General features: G+C 35.7%; 1 long non-coding RNA gene across 2 annotated transcripts in view; it reads right to left on the minus strand.

Annotated features, from left to right (window-relative positions):
• The window catches only part of LOC116102321, a 248,994-nt gene that overhangs the window by 121,366 nt on the left and 119,749 nt on the right, over positions 1-7,879 (minus strand). For both annotated transcript variants that reach the window (XR_004123077.1, XR_004123078.1), the window contains exons 20-21: positions 4,836-4,905; positions 2,311-2,523 (exon numbers count right to left, since the gene is read on the minus strand). This is a non-coding gene — a long non-coding RNA (uncharacterized LOC116102321). The remainder of the gene's footprint in view (positions 1-2,310; positions 2,524-4,835; positions 4,906-7,879) is intronic.

Here is a 7,879-nt window from a genome sequence, read left to right on the forward strand (position 1 = left end):
TTTTTTGGAGGGGAAACTTGGAATGGAGAAATTCGCATGTAAATAAAGAAAATATCTAAAATAAAAAATAATTACACAAAACAAATGTGTTTACTTAGACATGGGGGACAGCAGCCATGTCTAGGAACCCACTGCCTCAGACCTGTGGAATGTTCAAATCCTTCCCCACATGAGACTGAGTGTGATGGCAAAGACATCTACCTCATGTAATGTGAACAAGCACAGCTTTCTCTCAAATGATTAACGTACAAACTGTGATGGGTACCTATAGTGATCCCTTATCAAGATTACATGTATGCACAAAATAGCAAGGTATTTGGCTCAAATTATACAATGTACACTCACTTTCATTCCATCAAGTGCATTGACAAAGTTGTGACTTCTAACTAGCCACATATTTCACTGGGATTTTTGCAATGTCTCCATTATGCAAATTGCCATAGACTGACAGACTCAGAAATAATCAGCAAAAGCATTAATTTAGGAGACACACAAAGCTTGCCTACAGATCAACCTGAAATGTTTAATTACTAAATTGAGAGTCATTTCAAAAATATATCCAGGTTGTGTCAAAATGGCAAAAAAATTATCGAGTACAGTTTCCAAGCATGAGAGAAAAAAAACTGGTTCAAGGATAAAGACGCATTTCTTATAATGCTCGGTTGTAATGTAAGAATTGAAATAAAATAGATAGTTGATTGAGATAATAAAAATCTATGGACAGGATAAGCCTCCATAACTCAAGGGAGGATTATGAGTTTAATTCTCCAGTTTCAGAGTCATTTACAGGAAGAAAATAGGAAAAAAATTATCCATAAGTGCTCTATATAAGTGCCCTACATACATGATGCTATGACTCAAAAGACAGGCATGTGGGACAAGCTGACTGTCATTCTTTCCAAAGCCGTATAAGATAGGAGCTAATTTTCTAACTGAATATAAATATGGTGGAGATGCACCATAGATATGAATATGAAAGTAGTAGCCTTGACTATGAGGTATATTGGCTTCAATGTGTACTCACAGTGTATTAGAGGTTCTTAATTGAGACTAGACATTTTTCTAGAGAACAAGTTGTCTGGTATTTACACTATAATTTCCCTACACCTAGAGTATAATCTGTAATAATTCCCCTGCTCCAAACCTCAGTATGTCTGAGATACATAATTGAAGATTCAAATCTATCTCTCTTGTTATTGGCAATAGACAGTGTGATGTAATTCTAATACATAGTATATATTCTGGTATATATAGGAGGAGTAAGAGAGCAGAAACAATATTAGGATATGAGACTATATTATATGATATAAAATATTATATGACAAAATAATCTATTTTATTTTTATTATTAATTATTTTATTTATTTATTTACATTCTAAATGTTGCCCCCTTTCCTGGTCCCTGCTCCACGACTTCTTTATCCCATACCCCCTCCCCTTTGCTACTAAGATGGTGATCACACCCACACACCCACTCCCACCTCTCTGCTAGCATCCTCCTTCCCTGGTGTAGTAAGTTTCTACAGGATTAAGCACATCTTCTCCCACCGAGGCCAGACAAGGTATATGTCTCTGCTATACATGTAACAGGGGCCATGTACCAGCCTATGTATGCTCTCTGGTTGGCAGATTAGTCTCTGGTAGCTCTAACAGGCTCCTGGCTAGTTGATAGTTGTTATTTCTATGGGGTTGCAATCCCCTTCAGCTTCTTCAGCCCTTCCCCAAACTCTTCCATAGTAGTCCCTGACCACAGTCCAATGGTTGGCTGTAAGTATCTGTATCTGTCTCAGTCAATTGTTGATAGTGCCTCCAAGAGGACAGCCATGCTAGACTTCTGCCTGCGAGCATACCATGTCATCAGTAATAGTGTTAGGATTTGGTGCCTGAGCATGAGCTGGATCCCAAGTTGGGCCTTTCCTTCAGTCTCTGATCCATTTTACTCCCTCCATTTCCTTTACACAGGAACAATTCTGGGTGAAAATTTTTGAAAATGTGTAGGTGGCATCATGCCTCAAATGTAGGCTATGTCTTTCTACTGGAGGTAATCACTTTGGTTCCCACTGTTGGGCATTTTGGCTAAGGTCATCCCCATTGAGTCTTGGAAAACTCTCACATCGCTAGTGTCTGGGACTTTATAGATGTTCTCCCTGCACACACACAGACAGAGAGATGGGGCAGGGAGAGAGGGAGACACACTATAGCAAAAATTTTTGCTGGGACAATGAATGCTGGAAATTGGGGCTGAATAATAAATAGGTTGTGAATAAGAAAAGGTCAGCATCATTAAGGTTAATTATACCCTGAGATTACCACACAAAAGCTGTTTTCCAGTCTTGATCATTATGCTTCATGCTGGCAGCCAAAGTTGGTGTATAAATGTGATTCAGGTGGTGAGATGTTTGAAGACTTGAAGGTCTTGTAGAGCAGCTGAGGCTTGGCACACTGTAACAAAGTTGGTGTTCCTGTAATTGGCACAAGAGTTCCATGTGTGTGCTGGCTACTTTCTTGTCATCATGGTACTGGCTAGAGTCATCGGAGAGAAGGAAACATTAATTGAAAACTATTTCTCTAAGATATGACTGTAGCTAAGAATTGTAGGGCATTTTCTTAATCAGTCATTGGTATGAGACAGCCTAACCCTATTTTGGTGGTGACATTTATGGGCTGGTGGCTATAGGTTCCCTAAGAAAATGGGCTGAGCAAACAAGTTGCTGATAACTAGCTTGTTATCAGAACAAGCTAGTAAGCAGTACCTCCCCATAGTCTATGTATCAGCTGCTGTATGCAGGTTTTTGCCCTACTTGCATTTCTGCCCTGATATATTTCTATGATATACTATTATATGGAAGTATAAACCAAATAAACACTATCCCCCTGGAGTATTTTTGATTATGGAGTTTAATCACAGCAATACTAACCATAAGACAACGTACAGGGGAACAAACTCAAACACACATTAGCAAAGCATAGATGTAGACTGAGTAGAATAAAGATATAACAATTTCTGTATATATCTAAACTTCTGCTAAGATGCAGAATTGGGAGTAACAAATGTAGCCATGCCGTATATTTGATGTGCTATAAATCAGGATGAATTAACCATATATATATATGTATACATATATATATATGTAGACTACTCACAACCCATGTCATCTATATGAACATTTCTAGATTCCCATAAATAATTTGTACCTCAATGTTTATGTTTTTTCTCTAACCTGGTTTCTCCTTTTTCTGTTTCATTGTTGTAACTGCTGAATAATCTTGTGACTTTATTTACCTCATACATACATGTGCAATGGACTAATTAAAGCAATGATTATGAATGAAAAAATTATTATAGAAGGAGGAAAAAATTGGAATTGAGATTAGTAGCATCATGGTAGATATGATAAACCTCTATTAGATAAATTAATTAAAAATTTAAATATTAAATCATATAAAATTATAAAATAGTAGTAAGTCCTACATGAAATTTTCATTGATTACACTTTTAATCTATGAAGGAATTTCAACAAAGTATGGTCTCCATGGTGAATCCATAGGAGCTGATGGGCTTTTAGTGAGTCATATATCTGGGTACCTAAGAAAAATTATATTCAGACACCTCTATGGCTACTTTTCTGTCTCTGTTGATAAAAATTATATAATCATTAGTATAACCAAAAATTTCCATTGACTTTCCATTTCAAAGAAATACTTACAAGAGCTAAGTATTATACTGTTCTAAGATAACAAAATACTAATGTAAGTTTAGATTTAAATTTAAATTAAGTTAAATTAAAATGGATTCAGGTAAAACGTAATCTGATAATTGAACTATTAACATTTCGGAGACTGTAATCACTATCTGAATAAGGTAGTAAATTCCATGTATCAGCCGCCACTTGGGAATCAGGTTAACAATGTTACAAAGGAGATCATAACAGGCTAGACTATATCCTTTGGGCTCTGATTCCTTAATCTTCCTCAAAGTAGCCCATTCAGACACCCTGATCATGGGATGCATCTCTAGTGTAAAGCTCCTAATAACAACTCAGATTAATATTGGAGTTCGTCCAGTGAGCCTCCAACTAATAATGCCCATGGACAGAGGAACTGAAACACCTACTAAGTTACCATGAGAACTCTGGAACCCTTTATCCAAACTGATGAAGAATGAGAAGGCTTTACAAAAGATGTTGTGGACCATAAAAAGGCATGCTTCCTTCTCCCTTCCTTTCTCTGTTCCTATTTATATAATTATCAGCACGATGATTATCTCTATCTAATTATAACTTCAGCCTTCCCAGGTGGTGTTATTAATCTATCATTCCATTAACTTTGCAGCATGAGAATTTCTTCTGCTGAGATCTCTAAGTTATAAAACACGTCTGTAGTTGTATACAACTTTGCTGAAGTGTCTACAATGTGGGTCCCTTTTCCTTAACTCCTAATGCTGAATTCTTATCCTCTCAAAATATTGCACAAAAATGGGGTTTCTCAGGGAATAAAATTAAAATGAGGCAGTGGTTCTCAACCTGAAGGGTTTAGACCCATTTTGGGTTGAATGAGCCTTTTATAGGGATCACTCAAGAATATTAGAAAATACACATTTAAATTATAATTCATAATAGTAGCAGCAATACATTCTAAAGAAGGAATAAAATAATTTTAAAGTTGAGGGCCAAGACAATATGTGGTACTTTATTAAAGAAAGAATTAGGAAGGTTGAGAATCACTAATAATATATACAGTAGTCACAAGTGTTATGTAATAAATTCAATGCAAATGGTTTACAGTTTCAAAGGGTCACTCTGAGTAATTTAACTGCATTAATATATACGACTTACATTATTGTAGTGACTGATGGAAACAGATGCAGACAAGCAGACACTATATACCAAGTCTAAACAGTTAGCCCTGAAAAGAAACATACAAGAATTATTACACAGAATGAATAGGTTTTATGTAAGAATATATATGTGGATATATACACTCAATATCATTTAGTGAAAAAGTAGGTTATGAGTATGAAGGAGAATGAGAATGGGTATGTAGAATGGTATGGAGGGCAAGGAAAGGAAATGTTGTAACTAAATTGTATTCTCTTTTTCCAATAATTTATTCACTTTACATACTGATTGAAGCCCTTCTTTCCTCCTCTCCTCCAAGTCTCACCCTCACAATTACCCTTACAACACTACACACTCAACCTCTCTACTAAGAACGGAAAGCCCCAAAAACCTGCCTGGCACGTCAAGTTGCAGCAAGATTAAACACACTATCTCACTCTGAATCCTGACAAGGCAGCCCAGCTAGGTTAAATGAATACAGAGCCAGGCAATAGTAGTCACATACAAGCCCTGCTCTAATTTCTAGGGGAACTACATGAAGACAAAGCTGCACATATGCCTCAAATATGTAGAAAATTTAGTTCCAATCCATTCATACTCTTTGGTTGTGGGGGGTTCAGCCTTTGTAAGTCCCCATGGATGCTGGTTAGTAGATTCCATAGGTCTTTTTGTAATGTCCTTGATACTACTGCCACCCTCAATCCCTCCTCCTACTCTTTTGCAAGGCTCCCAAGCTTTGTCTGATGTGAGGCTGTAAATGTTTGCATCTGTTTTCATCAATTGCCAGGTGAAGATTCTCAGAGAATAGTTATGCTAGGCTTCTGTCTGAAAGCATAGCAGAGTATCATTAATAGTTTCAATGATTGGCTCTTTACCATGGGAAGTGTCTCACCCTGGGCAAGTAGCAAAACTACAGTTAGAAAGTAGCAATGAAGAATATTGTAGGGTTAGTGGTCACCACAACATAAGAAAATGCACTCAAGGTTTGCAACATTATAAAGTTTGAGAACCAGTTACAGGGAATAGAGTAGACATGAGAAAATAACTTATAAGTATGGTTGAAAATGGTTTAGAATTTCAAAAGAGACTCAATATAATTTAACTGCATTAATGTACAGAACTTAACTCACTGAAGTGACTGGTGGAATCATATGGTGACATGCACACACTGTATATTAAGTGAAAATTAAAAGTTTAATAATCAGCCCTGAAAAAAGCATGCCAGTAATATTATAAGACTAAAATATTTATATGTAAAATATATTCATGCCATATAAATTAGCAAAAAAGACATGAATATAAAAGAGAATTTGACTGCATATGGAAGGTGTAGAGAAAAAGAAAATGATACAGGTTATAATGAAATAATAATCACAAGAATCAAAAAATATAAAAGAGAAAAGATTCTTTAGAAGAAATGTTCTTTCTATGGGACTACGGGTTGGTTCTTTATTTCATTAGATCTCAGATAATAGAAGGCACAGAAGAATAAGCATAAACAAATATATTTGCCACAAACTAGCTACAATACATACCTGGTTACACAAATATGCTCTGTGAGACTTATTAATAATAGCAGGATAGAAATAAAGGAGGATGCCTCTGTTAGGGTTCCTTAATCTCCAAGAATGGCATTGAGTATCAGGTAAGACAATGTCAGCAAAAGACCCCATCTGAAAAACTGAAGCTCTCTCAAATTGATAACTGAGAACAATAAAAAATTCTATTTCTCCAGTGAAGTCTCACTGCATATAAGAATTTTCCTAAAGGGTGGGGCTTAACTGGAGATGGTTCACACAAAAAAGAACACAATTTCATTTTTAGAGGAATTTTGTCTCATAATGCATTTTTAGGGATTGTTTTAACCTTGCAGTCTCCTTCTTATAATATAGGTTCTGATGCTGTGTTTTTATGGAATTTCTGTGAGTGTAAATATGAGTGTCTCACACCTAAGTGTCCTGTACTTTTACACTGGCTACCTTTCTTTTTTCTTTTCTGATATATTTATTTTATTTATATTAGTACACTGTAATCTGTCTTCTGATACACACCAGAAGAGGGCATCAGATCCCATTTCAGATGGATGTGAGTCACCACGTGGTTGCCGGGAATTCAAGACCTCTGGAAGAGCAATCGGTGCTCTTAACCACTGAGCCATCTCACCAGCCTGCTACTTTTCTTTTGGCTATCTATCCATGTATTTATATATTCATTAATTTATTTATTTAGTCCTATGCTTGTTGGATTAGTAATAGCTATAGCAGTCATAGTAGTAATATCATGTGCCTGTTTACTTTCTAATGAAAGGCAGAAAGAAAGAAAACAGATTTGTGAGGGTGGATTCACACAGAGTATGTTACAGGAGTGGGAAGGAGAAATTCAAATATATTGTAAGAAAGAAATCTACAATTAAATGAGCCACCCAAAAATGAGGTTTTTCAAAGCAAATGTTTTAGCTCCAAGCTTTCTCAGTGTCATGGTGCCAGGGAGAAATATAATTAAATAGCAATCATTTACATAGTAGATCATAAAGGGACCGTGAGAACTGTCAAGTCTCCAGTCTCTGTTAGATACTAAAAGTTAAGATGAATCACCTTTCTTTCAAATAAATTCAAGACTGATGGCTTTGTAAAAATGATATATCAGTGCTTTCAGAGGCAATATAACATATTTGCCACAAACTTGCTGCAGTACAAACCTGGTTGGGAAAATATACTCTGTGAGACTTATTAAAGGCAGGAGAATGGAAATAAAGGAGGATGCCGCTGTTAGAGTTCTTCAATTTCTAAGAATGGACATTGGGTATCAGGTAAGAGAATGTTAGCAAAAACCTTATCTGCAAAACTAAAGATTTCACAAATTGATAACTGAGAAAAATATTTTTTCTTCCAGTGGAGTCACACTGCATATAAGAATTCCTCTAAATAGGAAGGCTGAACAGGAGATAGTTCCCACAAAAAGCACTTAAGTTCATATTTAGAGGAATTTTATTTCATAATGCTTTGTCTGTTTTTTTTTTTTTTTTTTTTTTTTTTTTTTTT

This window comes from Mastomys coucha, unplaced genomic scaffold, assembly GCF_008632895.1.
Source record: "Mastomys coucha isolate ucsf_1 unplaced genomic scaffold, UCSF_Mcou_1 pScaffold21, whole genome shotgun sequence".
In the NCBI taxonomy this organism is placed as follows: Eukaryota; Metazoa; Chordata; class Mammalia; order Rodentia; family Muridae; genus Mastomys; species Mastomys coucha.